Genomic DNA, 8,353 nt, shown 5'->3' with positions numbered 1-8,353 from the left:
GGACTTCTTGTTTGGTGGCTGAATTCTAAGGTGGGCATTACAAGAAAGCCTGAAAGATATTGCATGGACCAAGTTGAAGAGGTGGTATAATGTCAATGATACCGTCACAAGACCTTTCAGATTCATTGGAGTGGAAGAATTGTCCCTCTACCTCTCAAAGACTCAGCCCTGTTAGAAGACCATCTAAGGAGAACTTTAAAGATATGACACTATGGAAAGCAGACTGCCCATGAAAGGACAGATGCTATGCGATTCCACTTATATGAGGTATCTAGAGTTAAGTTCACAGAAGCAGAAGTAAAACAAGAGTTTCCAGGCAAGGAATAGAGTGTAGAGTTTCAATATGGGAGGATGAAAAAGTTTGGGGCATGGATGGCAGTGATGGTCATACAATGTCACATAATGCCACAGAACTGTGCATTGTGTGTGTGTGTGTGTGTGTGTGTGTGTGTGTGTGTGTGTGTGTGCACGTGTGTGTGTTTGAGACAGGATTTCTCTGTGTAACAGACCTGGCTGTCCTGGCATCTGCTTTGTAGCCCAGGCTGGCCTCGAACTTAGAGAGATCCGCCTGCCTCTGCCTCCCGAGTGCTGGGATTAAAGGCAGAGGCCACCACCACCCAGGCAGAACTGTGCATTTTTAAATTCTGAAAATTGGGCTGGGGATGTAGCACAGTTGGCAGAGTACTTGCCTAGTATGTGTGAGGTTCTTGGTTCACTTCCCAGCACTGCAGAACTCGATCTGGTGCCACACACTTGCAAGCCCAGCATCAGGAAGGTGGAGACCGGAGGATCAGAAGTTCAAAGTCATCCTTGGCTGCATATCAAGTTAGAGACGAGTCTGGGATACATGAGACCTTTTCCCAAAAATGAAGAACTGAGGAGATAGCTCAGTCAGTAAACAAGGACCCCAGTTCAATCCTCAGAAACTATGTTAAACTAAAACAAACAAAAAACTCAGATGCCATAGTGCATGCTCATAATCCCAGTGCTGGGGAGGTGGCAATGGGTGGATCTTTGGGTCTCACTGGGCAGGCAAATTTCAGGCCAACAAGAGACCCTGCCTGTTCCTACAGAAAAAAAAAAAAAGGTGGATGGCTTCTGAGGAATAAAACCTAAGGTTGTTCTCTGGCCTCTGTATTCACACATATGTGCACATACACATACATATTAAAAAAGATAGTAAATGGTTAAGTGATCCATACTACAATATACAATACACATATTTTTTTCTTAATGAAAAGTAGTCATCTGGAACTAGAGCCACTGTGACAGGCATTTTCAGAAAAGACAAACTGTCACACACTCATTGGAACAGTCAATGACAGGCGTGACTGCTGTCTGGAGGGTTACATTAATCTCCATCTCTGTCTCCCTTTTCTGTGGCTGTGATAAAATACTCTGATAGAAACAACTCCAGGGAGAAATGGTTTGCTTGCCTCACAGCTCAAGGTGCAGCCCATCGTGGTGGGGAAGTCAAGGCAGGGGGTGCTTGAAGCAGCTCAACACATCAAATCCACAGTCAGGAAACAGAGAGCAGCTGGCCATAGCGCCCCACGCCTTTTATCCCAGCACTTCAGAGGCAGAGGCAGAGACAGGTCTGTGAGTTCCAGGCTAGCCTGGACTACATAGGGAGTTCCAGGACAGCCAGAGCTATATAGTGAGACCCTGTTTCAGAGAGAGAGAGAGACAGACAGACAGAGGAGAGAGAGAGAGTGCGCGTGCAATGCATGCTGGTGCTCAAGTCACTTTCTGCCCTCTGTACAATCCAGGATCCCTGCTGAGGGACTAGCCCTGTACACAGTCAAGATGGTTCTTCCCATATCAATTGACATAATCAAGATAATCTATGCTAACATCCTGTTATACTGACTGACAGTTGACACTAACCATCATATCCTATGATTTGGTCAGAGTTTACTCAAAATGAAACCCCATACAAGAACAAGACAGAAAGCACTAATCAGGGCCAGGATGTTCCAAGGACCTTGTATTGGTGGGAGAAAGTCATCCTTTTGCCAGCTACTTCCACAAGCTTTTCCTCCCCGCCACCATCTGCCGGGCTTCTAGGCAAGTGCTCCACCACTGAGTTAGAGCCCCGGCTCAGCTGCTGATTTCCATCTCCAGACTCCCTAGGGCACTGTTTTTCCCTTCTAACCAGAGCTTGTAGTACTTGGTGGGAGAGTTGGCCCAGAGGGCTTTCACCGCCATCCTGGAAGCAGATCTCCTCAGGAAATGGAATTTGCAACCATAAAAAAACCTGCTTCAACAACAGGAATTCATGCTAACTTTTCAGTGAGTTGATTAGTTTCCCACTGGAGCAAACCAGATCACCACAAAGTTAACAGCTTCAAGCCTTAGACACTTAATGTTTTAAGGTTTTATAGCTCAGAGGTCCAAGCGCAAAATAGCCAGGTCTACCAGATGGCCACTAAAGTATAGGGTGGCTATTTCTCATCTGATGCTCAGGAGCGTCTTCCCAGTTCAGTCAGGTGCTGGGCAGGATTAGCTACTGTTTTGAAGGACTAAGGCACTGAGGATCAAACCCAGGGCTTCATACATTGGAGGCAAGTACTCTACCCACTGAGGCCCATTCCCAGCTCCTGACTTGAGATTTCAACTGCATGTATGAAATTCCTTCATCCCAGCAGTCATAAGGCCAGAATATGAGAGCCTGAGACCAGCCTAGGCCATATATATAAAGATCTTGTCTCAATAATTTGAAAAGATCCTTTTAAAGTAGCACCCAATAATTTGATTAATAAGCTGGAGATGTGCACATCCCAGGGTCCAGGAGTCTTGGACGCCATCTTGGAGTTATCTCTTCCTAAATGTACCAGTGGCATTATGCTTGTGTTTCAGAGCTTTGCATTTTAAACATACATAATGAAATATGTATGGCTATGGATAATTGTCTCAAAATAATATAGGTGCGAGAGGATGAAACAAAAATGGCTACATGTTGATATTGCTGAGGCTGGGAAGTGAATATATGGAATGCTCATTCCATTATTTTTGCAAATGTCTGAGTTTTGTCACAAACGATTCCAAAATATAGAAAGCTAAACAAAATTTCCAAATGTTTTTCAAGAAGCAAGTGTAACAATATTTAAATCAGAAAAATAACATAAAACTACATAATTTAGTAAGTTGTTTCTTAAGAAAATCATTTAATTGCAATATTACTTAAGCATAATATATAGTTCAGTGGCAGAACACTTAGTTTTCAAAGTCCTGGGTTCAATCCTAGTGCCATTGCAAACATATAAACAAACAAACAGGAAGAATACTGAGGCGAAAATATCTCCATGTTGTCTTACAGAATTTGGTAATACATAAAAAGTGTGAATATGCGTTTGCCTTTGGCCCTGCAATTCCACATTTTTAGGCATTCCCATGCAGGGCTCAGGTCACAACTGCCTACAGCTCCAGGAGATCCAGTGCCCTCTTCTGGCCTCCATTGACACTGCACCCACATGCACAAATACATAGAAAGACATATGTATTAAAAACAAGAATGTTTAAAAAATGAGACTTTTTAAAAAATACACATACAGGGCTGGAGAGAAGGCTCAGCAGTTAAGAGCACTAGCTGCTCTTCCAGAGGTCCCGGATTCAATACCCAGCACCCACATGGTAGCCCACACCTGTCTGTAACTCCAGGTCTAGGGTTTCTGACACCCTCACACAGACATACATGCAGGCAAGACATCAATGCACATAAAATAAAAATAAATTATATAAAAACTGTACAACTGCTTATCTGTACAAAGTGCTTAAGTTTGCTTTCTGTGATAAACACTGTGACCAAACTCGACATGGAGAGGAAAAGTGTTTATTTCATCTTATACTTTACAGTTTATCATCACGGCAAGCCAAAGCAGGATCTGAAGCAGAGACTGTGGAGAAATGCTGCCTATTGGTTTGCTCCTGTGACTAGCTCAGCTTGCTTTCTTATATAATCCCGAACCACCTGTTCAGGGGTGGCACCACCCATGGTGGCCTGGGCCCTCCCACGTCAATCATTAATCAAGAAAATGTCCCTTGCCGGGCGGTGGTGGCGCACGCCTTTAATCCCAGCACTTGGGAGGCAGAGCCAGGCGGATCTCTGTGAGTTCGAGGCCAGCCTGGGCTACCAAGTGAGTCCCAGGAAAGGCGCAAAGCTACGCAGAGGAACCCTGTCTCGAAAAACCAAAAAAAAAAAAAAAAAAATGTCCCACAGACATGTGTACAGGCCAGTCTAATAGATGCATTTTCTCACTTGAGGTTCCCGTTTCCCGGATGACCCTAGCTTATGCTGAGTTGATAAAAAAAAACAATCAAAACAAAACAAAACTGACCAGTACAGAGGACGACAAGAGTCAGAGAGGATGGAGAGTCCCAACAAGGTATGTAGGAAAAGGGACAGTAGGGTGACAGTTTTCTGAGCATGTCAGTTTGTACCGTTCAAACTTCGAAAGACTGTGCTTTATATACTAAATGCTTCACAACATCTATAATAATCAGACAATGGGATAACACTAAAAGACAGTAGAAATAAACCCAACTCTCTTTTTTTAAAAAAAGTGTTTTCTTTCCTTTTAAAGTGTACATTGGTGTTTTGCTTGCATGTATGTCTGTGTGAGGGTGTCGGCTCCCCAGGGACTCTGCCATGTGAGCTGGGAATTGAACCTGGGTCCTCTGGAAGAGCAACCAGTGCTCTTAACCACTGAGCTACCTCTCCAGCCCCTACAACTCTATTTCAAAGAAATTCTAAGTCACATTGAAGGGAAGAGAAACAAACCAACCCAACTAACCTGAGACCTTACATGACAATGGTATCTGTCAGTTCAGGACAAAAAGAATTGAAAGTAAGTATTGAATTCTAGCTCAAACATTTTTTTTTAAATGGTGAGTTAACAATCCTGAAAACACTTTCTATGTATCGCACATGACTAAATACACCAAGGACAGTGGAAGCCAGCTTCTCACTATAAGAAGGAGAATATAGTTATGAGAGGGAGACTATCAGAACGCATCCGCTAGGCGAAAATGCATGCATGGTATGTTTTAAAATATGGATTTAGATGTCTATATGGACCTACATGTGGTTTTTTTCCCCCCAGTCAAATGGAGAAGTCAAAAGCAGAGACATGCCGGTACCAATGAGCACCCCTAAGACCTGGGTCTAAATGCCACACTGCTTGAAAAGGAAGTAAGGGATCAGGAAGGGCTTGCTATGGCAGAAAGCAAGAAAATGCTCAAAAGTGGTGGAGATTTAGGGAAGGACATAGGAGTGTGGGGTGTGTTGCTCAGTGGTAGGGCTCTTGTCTAGCATGCATATGGTGGTGGTGGTGGGTCCCCAGAACTCTCTGATCAGTAAGTCTAGCCAATCAGTGAGCCGGTTCAGGGGAAGATCCTGTTTCAAAAGATAAGATGGAGTCTATACAGGAGGAAGATAACTGACCCCTACACACACACACACACACACACACACACACACACACACACACACACACATTATTGGGACAAATCACAAAATTTGATAATCAATTATGTATTAAGTCAAGCTTTCCTAGTTTTCTTTGTTCGTAGTGGTGTTAAAGTATCTCTGTCTCTGTCTCTCTCTTTTTTCACATTGTGTCCTGGTCCAAAGATATACCTAGGTGTAAACAACTCATGAAGTAGCTATACTCTAATAATTTAGTAGCCGCTCGAAAACTAACACATGAAAACTGCGGCAAGCCCTTTCTGAGGACTGCACGGTTCCGTTTTTGAAAATCACGACCTGAAAACTCCAATATGACATACGCGAGGGATGGGGCACCATCTACTGTCAGAACTGCAAACAGCACCAAAGCAGCATCTCTGCCATTTGTTTTCCTTTTGTGTTCATTTGGTTTGCCTTGAAATTTTAGAACCCTACAGACATCCCTCTGTGCATTCGCTGTGGGACTGTGGGGATCTCAGCGTAGTTTGAGAATCACGGGGGCCCCATGTTAATGCTGTTTAAAGGTTGTCTGGCCTGAATTTATAAAACCCTCTTACGTTTGTCCTGTGTGTGAGTGCCTGTGCCACAGCATCTGTGGGGAGGGCAGAGGACGGTGTGGGAATTGGTTCTCTCCTTCCAGCATATGGGTCCTGGGGATCGAATTCAGGGTGCCAGGTTTGGCAGCAGGCACTTTACCCACTTTGGCATCTTCTTGGCTATATTGCCTGATTTTGATACATGTATTATTGTAAGATAAAGTTTCTGCTCTTAGAAATACATATTGAAGTATTTATGGATTTAAGAATTTTTCAAATTAATTTCAAATGAGAAAAATGTGCATGCATATATGTACAAATAGAAAACACAACCTATATAGCAAATGGGTTGAGATGTTTAACAACTGATGGCTTTAGAAAGATCTAGAAGATTTGTTTTTGTGCTGCTCCTAAAACTTTTCATTAAATTATTTTAAAATAATTTTTATTTCTATTTATTTATTGTATTTTTGAGACAGGGTTTCTCTGTGTAGCCCTGTCTGTCCTGGATCTCGCTCTGTAGACCAGGCTGGCCTCGAACTCGCAGAGACCCATCTGCTTCTGCCTCCCGAGTGCTGGGATTAAAGGCATGCACCACCACCACCACCACCACCTGGCTCAAAACAATTTCAAAGATGAAATGCAACACTCAATCTGAAGCTACATAAAATGTGCATTTAAACATTTATAAGGTCTGGAAATTGGAAGCACTAATGCAGGTAGAGGAGGAGGTAAGGACTGGGAAAGACACACACATGGTGACAGTGATGCTTTACTTCATTATCTGGGTAGCAGATGCCCACGTATTCACTTTGTCCCCTTCCTTCCTTCCTTCCTTCCTTCCTTCCTTCCTTCCTTCCTTCCTTCCTTCCTTCCTTCTTCTTTCATTCATTCATTCATTCTTTCTTTCTTTCTTTCTTTCTTTTTTTTTCTCAGACAGGGTCTCACCATTTAGCTCTGGCTGTCCTGGAACTCTCTCTGTAGACCAAGCTGGCCTTGAACTCACAGAGATCCACTTGTCTCTGCTTCAAGTGCTGGGATTAAAGACATGTGCCACCACATCAGGTCTCATTCATTCTTTTTGGAGACAAGGCCTCACTATATATCCCTGACCAGTTAGGAACTTGACAGAGACCAGGCCAGTCTCAAACCCATGGGGATCTGCCTGCCTCAGGGTGTGAGCCACCATGCCCAATTCATTATTTCTTATATCTTTAGATAGGCCCCAATATTTCAAATTTACTCTTTAAAATGCACATTTAAAGGGCTGAGAAAATGGCTCAGTTGGGAGAGTGCTGGCATAGCACACACTAAGCCCTGGGTTCGGATCCCTGACACCACATAAAACCAGGTGTGGTGGCAATATCTGTCATCCTAAGGACTCAGGCAGGGAGGAAGGAAGTTCAAGGTCATCTTCAGCTGCATGAGTTCGAGGCTGGCCTGTGTTACATGAGACTATGTCTCAAAAAAAAAAAAAGAGTAGACTCTTCATTATTATATAAAACACAAGTGCATTTAAGCAGACAGTTACTGTTTGTTGAGAAATCCCCTGGCACAACGGCCTCCTGTGTCTGTAGATATTGTATCCCTGTATTGAACAATTTATAGATTGAAAATATTTAGGGGAAAAAAGATTGCATTTGTACTGAATGCAGACTTTTTTCTTGTTGATGGGGTATAACAATGATTTACACAGCATTTACATTGCATTAGTTCTTATCAATAATCTAGAGACAATTTAAAGTGTACGAGGGAACATGCCTACACTATATACAAGTGCTGTGACATTTACTTAAGGCACTGGAGATTCACAGATTTACGTACCCACAGGGGTCCTGAGCCTGGTTCCCCAAGTCATGCCTGTACTCATTCACCATCTCCTATGGACCTTCCCATGGCCACAGATTAAAAAGCATTTAATATTTTAAATTAAACATGCTTGAAAACTGATATCAAACAAGTACTGACAACTCTGGCCTTCACTGTGTCTTCCCGAACACGTTTTAAGATGTTCACAGCCTGTGGAGGCAGAAGCAAGGCCACCTTCACCTTTGTGATTCCTGAGAAATTGGCAGCCATCTTTCCCCAGGGCACCGGATAAATTTGTCAAGTTCTGTTTACATCTGTGGCTGAAATCATTGACTAAAACAATATTGTGTCTGTCAGACTGACTTTCATTCAAACAATTGCTTCCTGCATCTCTGAGAATAACAAGTTATCATCATAGAATTTAGGATTCTACCTTATCTTGTCAGCTAAGGGGAAAGAACAGGATGCTGTGTTAAGAGTGGATGTCAGTGGCCGTCAGAGGAGGAACCCGAAGAGATTTCAGGTACAACCCTACACCTTC

Source organism: Peromyscus californicus, unplaced genomic scaffold, assembly GCF_007827085.1.
Source record: "Peromyscus californicus insignis strain IS unplaced genomic scaffold, ASM782708v3 Scaffold_1__1_contigs__length_55948999, whole genome shotgun sequence".
In the NCBI taxonomy this organism is placed as follows: Eukaryota; Metazoa; Chordata; class Mammalia; order Rodentia; family Cricetidae; genus Peromyscus; species Peromyscus californicus.
Note: the sequence above shows the minus strand (reverse complement) of the source record.